We start from the raw sequence: 8,561 nt of genomic DNA on the forward strand, positions 1-8,561 counted from the left end.
GAACTACCCCAGATGGAAAGAAAACACAGCACAGTCTCAAAATGCAAGCCAAGCACACAATACTGTGAGAAAGGGTTCAAAAAACCCCACGTGGAATGTTCTTTTCTCCTGCACTCAATCACACATTAGTTCATTCACATAACAAATATTCATCGAATGCTTAGGGGATTTCTTCCATTATCCAGTGGTAAACACACAGATACCTTGTATGCTTTTCTGGAGCCCATAGTCAGGTGGAGGAGACACATCCAAAATAAATAATCACATGAACGAGAAGGTGAAAGGGGAAGTGATACGTGTTAAGAGGGAAGTACGGTGTTCTGAGTCACCGGAGTTTTCTCTGCGTAAGAGCTGCTAAATCGGAGACCGAAGAATTGCCTGAAGATTAGCTCCAGAGGGAGGAAAGGAGTTCCAGGCAGAGGGAACAGCAGATTAAATATCTTGGCGAATTCCGGGAAGTGTAGGAAGGCTGGTAAGGCTACGGCGTAGCGAGATGTGGGACGTAGTATAGGTAAGTCGAGACATGTTACGAAGGAAACAGACAACATTTGGCTTTAAGGTTTAAGAATTTTATTTATTTATTTATTTATTTATTTATTTATTTATTTATTTATTTTTAGAGAGTGTGAGCAGGGGAGAGGGGGAGAGGGGGAGAGGGAGAGAGAGAGAGAATCTTCAGCAGGCTTCATGCTCAGCACAGAGACCCATGTGGGGCTGGAGGCCAGGACCCTGGGATTATGACCTGAGCCCCCAAATCAAGAGTTGGATTCTCAACCGACTAAGCCATGCAGGCACCCCTCTTTTAAGAATTGTATACTTGAGGGGCGCCTGGGTGGCTCAGTTGGTTGAGTGTCCAACTTCTGCTTGTGTCATGATCTCACCGTTTGTGGGTTTGAGCCCCACGTTGGGCTTTGGGCTGACAACGCAGAGCCTGCTGTGGATTCTCTGTCTCCCTTTCTCTCTGCCTCTCCCCTGCCTGTGCTTTCCCTCTTAAAAATAAAAAGAAAATTAAAAAAAAATTAAAGAATTATATATGCAGAATCTAACATAAAAAAAAAAAAAAAGGAAACTCAGAAACCGTAGAAAAGTGCTTGCCAGAGGGAATAGGGAGAGATTGATAGAATGATACACGCTGTCGGCTATAAGATGAATAAAGTCTGAGGATCCAATGTATAACATGTGACTAGTTGATAACACTGCGTTGCGTAATTGGAATTTGGTACGAGAACAGAACTTAAATGTTCTCCTGTATATGAGTATGTGAGGCGACGGATGTAGGAAGAATCTTTTCACAAAATATCGAATCACTCCTATGGATGCCTTAAACACCTTACAATTTTATTGAGCAATTAAGCATCAATAAAGCTGGAAAAAGATTTATATTTTTAAGTATCAAAAAACCCCATAAAATTAAGCCTTTGAATAGAAGGGATAATATGATTTAAAATTTTAAACATTTCTTCTGTCTGCTCCACGGAGAGTGGAGACAAGATTGGGAGTGTAAGGAGAGGAAGAAAAGAATGAGGTTGGAAACCAGGTTGACTAAGGTCTGCAGCTTGGGCATGGGCGAACGTGGTGGCAATGGAGGGAGTTGCATGGTTTAGAGAGATATCCAGGAGGCAAAATCAGTAAGATGTGATGGGAGATTGAACATGGAGAGGGAGAGAAAATCAAAGAAGACTGTCCTGCTTTCTCTCTTGAGCAACTGTGTGTGGATGACGTTTACTGAGCTGGAAAAGGGCAGAGTGGGAGATATTAATTCCGAATCCTTATCATAGAGATGGAATTTAAAACAAGAGGGTGGAATAAATCATTCTGAGGGCAAGAGTAGACCAGGAGGAAAAGAGGGCTCAAGACTGAGGCTTGCCACATTCCAACTTTAGAGGCCAAATTGGAGGAAGACCCCAGAAGGAAGAAGGAGGAGTGTATCTGGAGAGATGAGAGATAAACCATGAGAACATGGTATCCCAGGAGCCTCAGAAGAAGAAATGTATGGGTTACTGGCTTTGCTGAATGCAGCTGAATTAGTAGAAACCATGAGAACCGAAAATGCCTATGGGGTTCAGGAACATGGAAGTCATTAGTGACCTGTAAAAGACCAGTTTTGGTGGTTACATGGCATGTTTTCAAAGACCTAAACTCAATGCCAGATTTGACAGCTGAGATGTTGTGGGGGTGGGGGGGGGCACCAGCTTGCTAAGTACTGAAGAGTACACAGGAGGTCTAAGTGGGTGGGAGAATGGAGACTTTGCTGCTTAAGCTTTTTTTTTTTTTTTCATTTTCCTACTCCTCTGGCTGGTCAGAAGATAGCATGGTAGGAACGAAGGCACTGAGCAGTGATGCAGCTGGGGAGAAGAAGGCTTGCTAGGAGAAGAAGGCATGCAGAACACGCTGGAGGAATAATTACTGCATGCATCTACCGGCTGAGACTTGAACACCTACCAGGACGGTCCATATTTATCCTCCATTTAGACCAGCCATTCTCAAGCCTGGCTGATCCTAAGAACGACATCTATACCCATCACTATTCTAATCCAGCAAGCACATGGCTAGTGTGTTCTGTAAAGTCTGGAATTCGTGTCCTATAAAGTTCACGGTGATTCTGCTGATCACTCAGTCGGGGGACCACTCCCTTCAGTTAACTCTTGGTTTTAGTTTCTACCATAATGATGCCTGATAATTCCAATAAAGAGCTACACAACCCCGTTCCCTTTTCCCCTCATTGTCTTGAAAAGATGGGACACAAAAAGAACATATTTTCGGTTCACTAATAGTGCCAGGAAGTGTCAAAGAGCTCATTTTTTTTTTCTCTGAGCAGAGAAAACCAGGCCTGAAAAATAAATGTAGCATAATTGTTTACGTGCGTAGGAGCGCTCGATTTGCAAAACTCTTCATGTTATCCTAGGATGAATGTGGGGAGACTGTTAGCACCTCCATGAACTCCATTTCCAGATCAGGAAACTGAGTCAGAGAGCTTAAATGCACAGCCATTACATGATAAAGTGGGGACTTCAAGTCAGATGTTTTCTCTCCAAGTATATATTTTTATGAGAAGCTGACCGTCATACTGATTTTTGAGATGAAGACATATGTAAAAGGGGGCATTTGGCCCATATACCTTAATGCATGAATATGTACGTGTTTATTGTGTTCATTATTATACACATATCTCGTATACAGTAAAACCTTCGTTTGCAAGCATAATTCATTCCGGAAACATGCTTATAATCCAAAGCATGTAATCCAAATCGAATGTTAAGAACCATCGACTCAGCTGTGATCACGTGACATTTGGCATCACGGACTACTCGTATACATCGCTCGTTTATCGATGTGTACGTATGTATGTATACGTATGTATGTATACATCGTATACATTGCTCGTTTATCAAGTTAAAATCTATTAGAAACGCTTTCTCGTCTTGCAGAACGCTCGCAGAACAAGTTACCCACAATCCAAGGTTTTACTGCATGTACATATCTCCATGCATTTTTGGGATGATTGACTCTACACCAAGTACAGAAAGAAAAATAAGGTAGAAGCTATCGTGATTGTTTCCCTCACAAGAGCCTACAATCTCATGCGAAGATGTCACATGTTTTTATCGTGGTCAGAGGACTGGGAGCAAGGGTGCCAAGTGAGTGCTATGGATCCTATTCGCTGCTGAAGGTCAGATGGAAGTGGATTCAATGTATCTCATGAAGCTCAGTGTCAGGGCCCTTCACTCGTACATATAGGTTCCAGGACAAACTCTGTGAACGTGTTCACGATGTTATATATTTTTGTACAGTGTGCAAAAAAGTAAGACAGTAAATTTTTTTTAACGTTTAGTTTTGAGAGAGAAAGTGAGAGTGGGGGAAGGGCAGACAGAGAGCAGGAAACACAGAATCCTAAGCAGGCTCCAGGCTCTGAGCTGTCAGCCTATGAACCAGGAGATCATGACCTGAGCCAAAGTCCGATGTTCAACACACTGGGCCACCCAGGAGCCCGAAAAGTGAGACATTTTAATTGTAAGGTATTTTACTGGTCTCCTTCTGCTTTGACTTCAACCGCATTACTTTTCTCCTCCTGGCCTTTGGTGCAGGAGTGGTCCTGGACGTTTTGGAATTCTGGCTCGGGGGATTTGAGTAGGGTTTAGTGGGATACATTTAGACATCTCACACGGACACCTATGTGTTGTTAAAACACAGTGAGCAGTCTTGGTATGTGAGTGACTTCTTGGACAACTTGTGTTGCCTCCTCTCCAAGCTCACCAGCATCAGGTCACACACAGCAGCTCTGGGCTAGAGGTTTTCTCGCATGACCGGTCCCTACGGCACCTGTCATGAGAAGCATGCGTGTAGGTACTTATTAATGAGCATCTCCATTCAAAGATTATGGGGGCGCCTGGGTGGCTTAGTTGGTTAAGCATCCGACTCTTGATTTGGGCTCGGATCATAACCTCATGGTTGGTGGGTTTGAGCCCCGCGCTAGGCTCTCCGCTGACAGTGAGGAGCCTGCTTGGGATTCTCTCTCTCTTTCTTCTTCTCTCTCTCCCTCTTTCTCTGCCCTGACCAACTCGTGCGCAACTCTCTCTCTCTCAAAATAAATACACTTAAAAGACTATGTATAACTAGTCACTCCATAAGAAATATTAAAATTCCTTGGAATCTTAGAGGTAAAATATGAAAAAAAAATCTGATAGATGTTTCTCCAAATTGGACAGCAGCCTCAGCTACCAATTTTTTTTTTTTTTCAAAGTCAATTCCTCATGCTGGAGGAAAGACTGGGGTTTCTTTCTAGTCTCTGTATAGAAAATGATAGTACAAAATTGTTGTCCCCTGAAAAGGTGATCAAAAAAGATAGAACCGAAAAATGTATTATAGAATTGTGTCAGGCAGTTTACTAATACATTTGGTGTATTAGTACAATGCTTGTAGTATTTGTCAACTTGAAGAAAAATTTCTAAATAAATACTTCTTACTCTAAGGACTTATTTACTTTGGAAACTAATTTTACATTGTATTTTGTATTTTTTCATTTTGTATATATATATTTTTTTCCTTAAAGAGCATCTTCCCGACACTGTGTAAGTTACAGGGCCCACAAAAAAAATGGATCATCCCCTGAGTTTAGGGAAATTAGGCCTCAGGGAAGGTTAGACAAAACTTCATGACTTCTAGAAAGTGGGGGAAGCATTTCAGGCAGATACAACAGAGCTATGGGTGAGGAGGCAAAGTGAAGCAAGAGCCCAGCCTGGAAAGAGCATTTGGAAACTGTTCTTAGTGTCCTTACAAAGTTTCTATGCTGTTATTGTTTGTGCTTTGTTGTTTTGTTTTGTTTGTTTTGTTTCAGTCCTTCGAGATTTACTGCATTTCGCTGTTGACGAGTGCAGGCATCTCACGGTGTTTCCATGTAGGGTTGCCACAAAAAATCCGGAGTGCCACTGAAATTTCAGTTTCAGATGAACAAGGAAGAATGTTTAAGTATAAACGTGCCCCCTGCAATCCAGGAGACATATTTACACTGTGACATTATTTGTTGTTTATGTGAAATTCAGGTTTGACTGGGAGCCCTGTATTTTTATTTGCTAAATCTGGCAACTTCATCCCGAGGATAAAGTTGAAAGTTATTATTTTCTTAGAGAGTGCAAATTTTTAAAAAAAATTTTTAATGTTTATTTGTGAGGGTGGGGAGGGGCAGGGAAAGAGAGGGAGACACAGAATCCAAAGCAGGCTCCAGGCTCTATGCTGACAGCTTAGGGCAGGGCTCGAACTCACGAACTGTGAGATCATGGCCCAAGACAAAGTCGGAGGCTTAGCCAACTGAGCCACCCAGGTGCCCCTAAAGTTGAAAATTCTGAAGGAGGGAAAAATAGTTTTACTTTTGGCAGCTTCTGATTTCAGACCAGGGATCTTCCCAAAACACTCTCCATTTCACCAGCCGCTAAGTCATGTCCAAAGTCCACACCTTTAGGCTCTGTGGAACCTCCTTGGTCACACAGAGCAGAATGAGTTAACAGTGAGACAGCACCCACTGATGCTGGATGAAGGATAAACCACCCACTTAAAATCAGTGGCAAAGCTTTCTTCTGGGAAACAAATATTAGAGACTGAAGTAAAGGCATTCGCCAGTGTCACCAGTGAGGCCACTCTCGTCACTAACTGAATGCAATCTGGGAGCGCTTCACTCAGACAGATCTGAGGGTTGGAAACCTGAATCCGTGTAAATCTGGGGGCAATGTAGTTTGGTTACTTACTAAGGTATCCTTTGCTTTATAGAAAGCTTTTAAAAGGTGTTTTGAATATAGTTTGATTTGCTTGACTCAAAAGTAGTTTAACGCAGCTTTTTATTTTCAAAACTCACTTAGATGCAATCTTGTGCTCATTTATACCGCGGACAAATATGGGTTTGCTGTTGTGTAGGTTAAGGTCCCTAGGTTTAGGAAATGAAAATACAGAATAAGGAGTTAAATTCAAATTGCTGATAGGTAGCACATAATCCTTCTGTGTAAGAATGGGACAGCCTTTGTTATCTATCAGCGATTCAAATTTAAATGGTCACCCTGTGGTTTATTTGGCAACCCTGTATGGGATACAATCTGATATTCCTGATTTTGAAGGCACACAAAGATGAAAGAAAAGAAGAGGGGAGAAAAGAAGAGAATGTTGTAAGTGTACAATATACTGCATTTTATCATAGATATCTGGCAATGGGAAGGTCTGAAGTCTCCCTAGGAGATCGCTAGGATTATATTCCTAGTCTCGAGCCACTTTTGGTTTTGTGACCCCCGTCACCACCTGTGAAAAACCAGGTATTTGCAAAGCAACTGAGAAACACCTACTTTGTACACAGTCTATTGCATACTGTTCTTCCAACTCGGTCCACCCCCCAAGGATCACCCCCCCCCCTTGCAGGATTTCTAGCAGAACGCCAGAGAGTTCAGGAAAGAATATCTTCCACACTGCTATCCGTTGCAAGTTCAAAGCTTCATTCACCTGGACGAGCTAACACATTCAAGTGAACATGGGTGGAAGACGGTGGGAGCTGGAACTCCTGATGTGTCTGGACTCCTACTTCAAGATTTTTACCTTTCTCAGAAAATTGACTCTCTGAGTTTTATAATAGTGGAAACTGTTCAAAGATTAAATAAATTGCCCCAAAATTCCACTTTTGGGTTTTTATCTAAGGGAATTGAGTCCCTTGTGTTTGGAAGACTGAGTGAGCACGTGGTAGGCATGTCAGAGAGGTGATGAGTATTTGGAAGAACATGTTTATTCAGTGTTTGGTGTTGATCTCATGATTGTTTCTCAGGTCTTGAAAATGGGTATAGCATAGCACAGGTTCTAGAATCATTTGGATTTGGAGTAAAACTCACAACTTTGACTTTTGTTAACTTTGGGTAAATTGCTGAATTTTTCCAAGCCTCTTTTTCTCTATTTATAAAATGGGGACGAGCCTGATGAGTTGCTATAAAGATTAAAAAGAGAATGCATATAAAGCACATAGCACTTTATGTCTACACTATATACACAATATATCAGTGAAATGTTAGCTACTTCTCAAGTCCCTTCAAGTTCTGAGATCATATACTTTCATCAACTAACTATGGGGATTTAAAGGGACCAGGAAATAGTTCAGATTCTACCAAGATAAAAATTGAAAAGGTATCATAGAGTCCTTTGGTGTACTCTTTTGGAACTGACTCAAGGAAAATGAATTTGGGTTCTACTTTTCTTGTCTGCCTTTCTTACAGGCACAACATTAAGTACGTATTTGATGCTGAGGAAATAATGTTTCATGGGAACTATGATCTTCTTTGCCATACATGAGAACAGGGACTTTGACATTTATTCCATAAAACCCCTGGCTAGAAATAAGAAAATAAATTCAACATACATGAACAATTGATTTATGAAAAAGAAGCCAAGAACATAAAATGAAGAAAGGAAGGTTTCTTCAACAAATGATGTTGGAGGGGTGCCTGGGTCATTCAGTCGGTTGAGCATCTGACTTTGGCTCAGGTCATGGTCTCACAGTTCACGAGTTTGAGGCCTGCATTGGGCTCTCCACTGTCAGTGCAGAGCCTACTTCGGATCCTCTGTCCCCGTCTCTCTCTCTGCCCCACCCCTACTTGCTCTCTCTGTCTCTCTCAAAATAAATAAACTTAAAAAAATGGTGTTGGAAAAACTAAACAGCCATGCAAAAGGATGAAGCTAGACCACTATCTTACATCACACACAAAAATTAACTCAAAATGGATTAAAAATTTGAATATAAGACCTGAAACTATAAAATTCCTATTAGAAAATACAGGCAGTATGCTGGTGGACATCAGTCTTAGCTATGTGTTTGTGGATCTGACTCCAAAGCCAAGAGAAACAAACATATAAACACATGGGACTACATTAGGCTAAAAAGCTTCTGCACAGTGAAGGAAATCATCAAAATGAAAAGGCAACCTCCCCAGTGGTAGAAAATATTTTCAAATCATATATCTGATAAGGGTTTAATACCCAAAATATATCAAGAACTTACACAACTAAACAATAAAAAACCCACACAGCTTGATTTAAAAATG

General features: G+C 41.3%; 1 long non-coding RNA gene across 1 annotated transcript; it reads left to right on the forward strand.

Annotated features, from left to right (window-relative positions):
• The first annotated feature begins 359 nt into the window (after nucleotides 1-359).
• LOC109250326 (uncharacterized) lies at nucleotides 360-2,704 on the forward strand. The gene is made up of 2 exons (XR_002072987.1): nucleotides 360-511; nucleotides 2,304-2,704. It is a non-coding gene; the product is annotated as an uncharacterized LOC109250326 (long non-coding RNA).
• Nucleotides 2,705-8,561: the final 5,857 nt, after the last annotated feature.

This window comes from Panthera pardus, unplaced genomic scaffold (genome assembly GCF_024362965.1).
Source record: "Panthera pardus isolate Hobbes unplaced genomic scaffold, ASM2436296v1 HiC_scaffold_12, whole genome shotgun sequence".
NCBI lineage: Eukaryota > Metazoa > Chordata > Mammalia > Carnivora > Felidae > Panthera > Panthera pardus.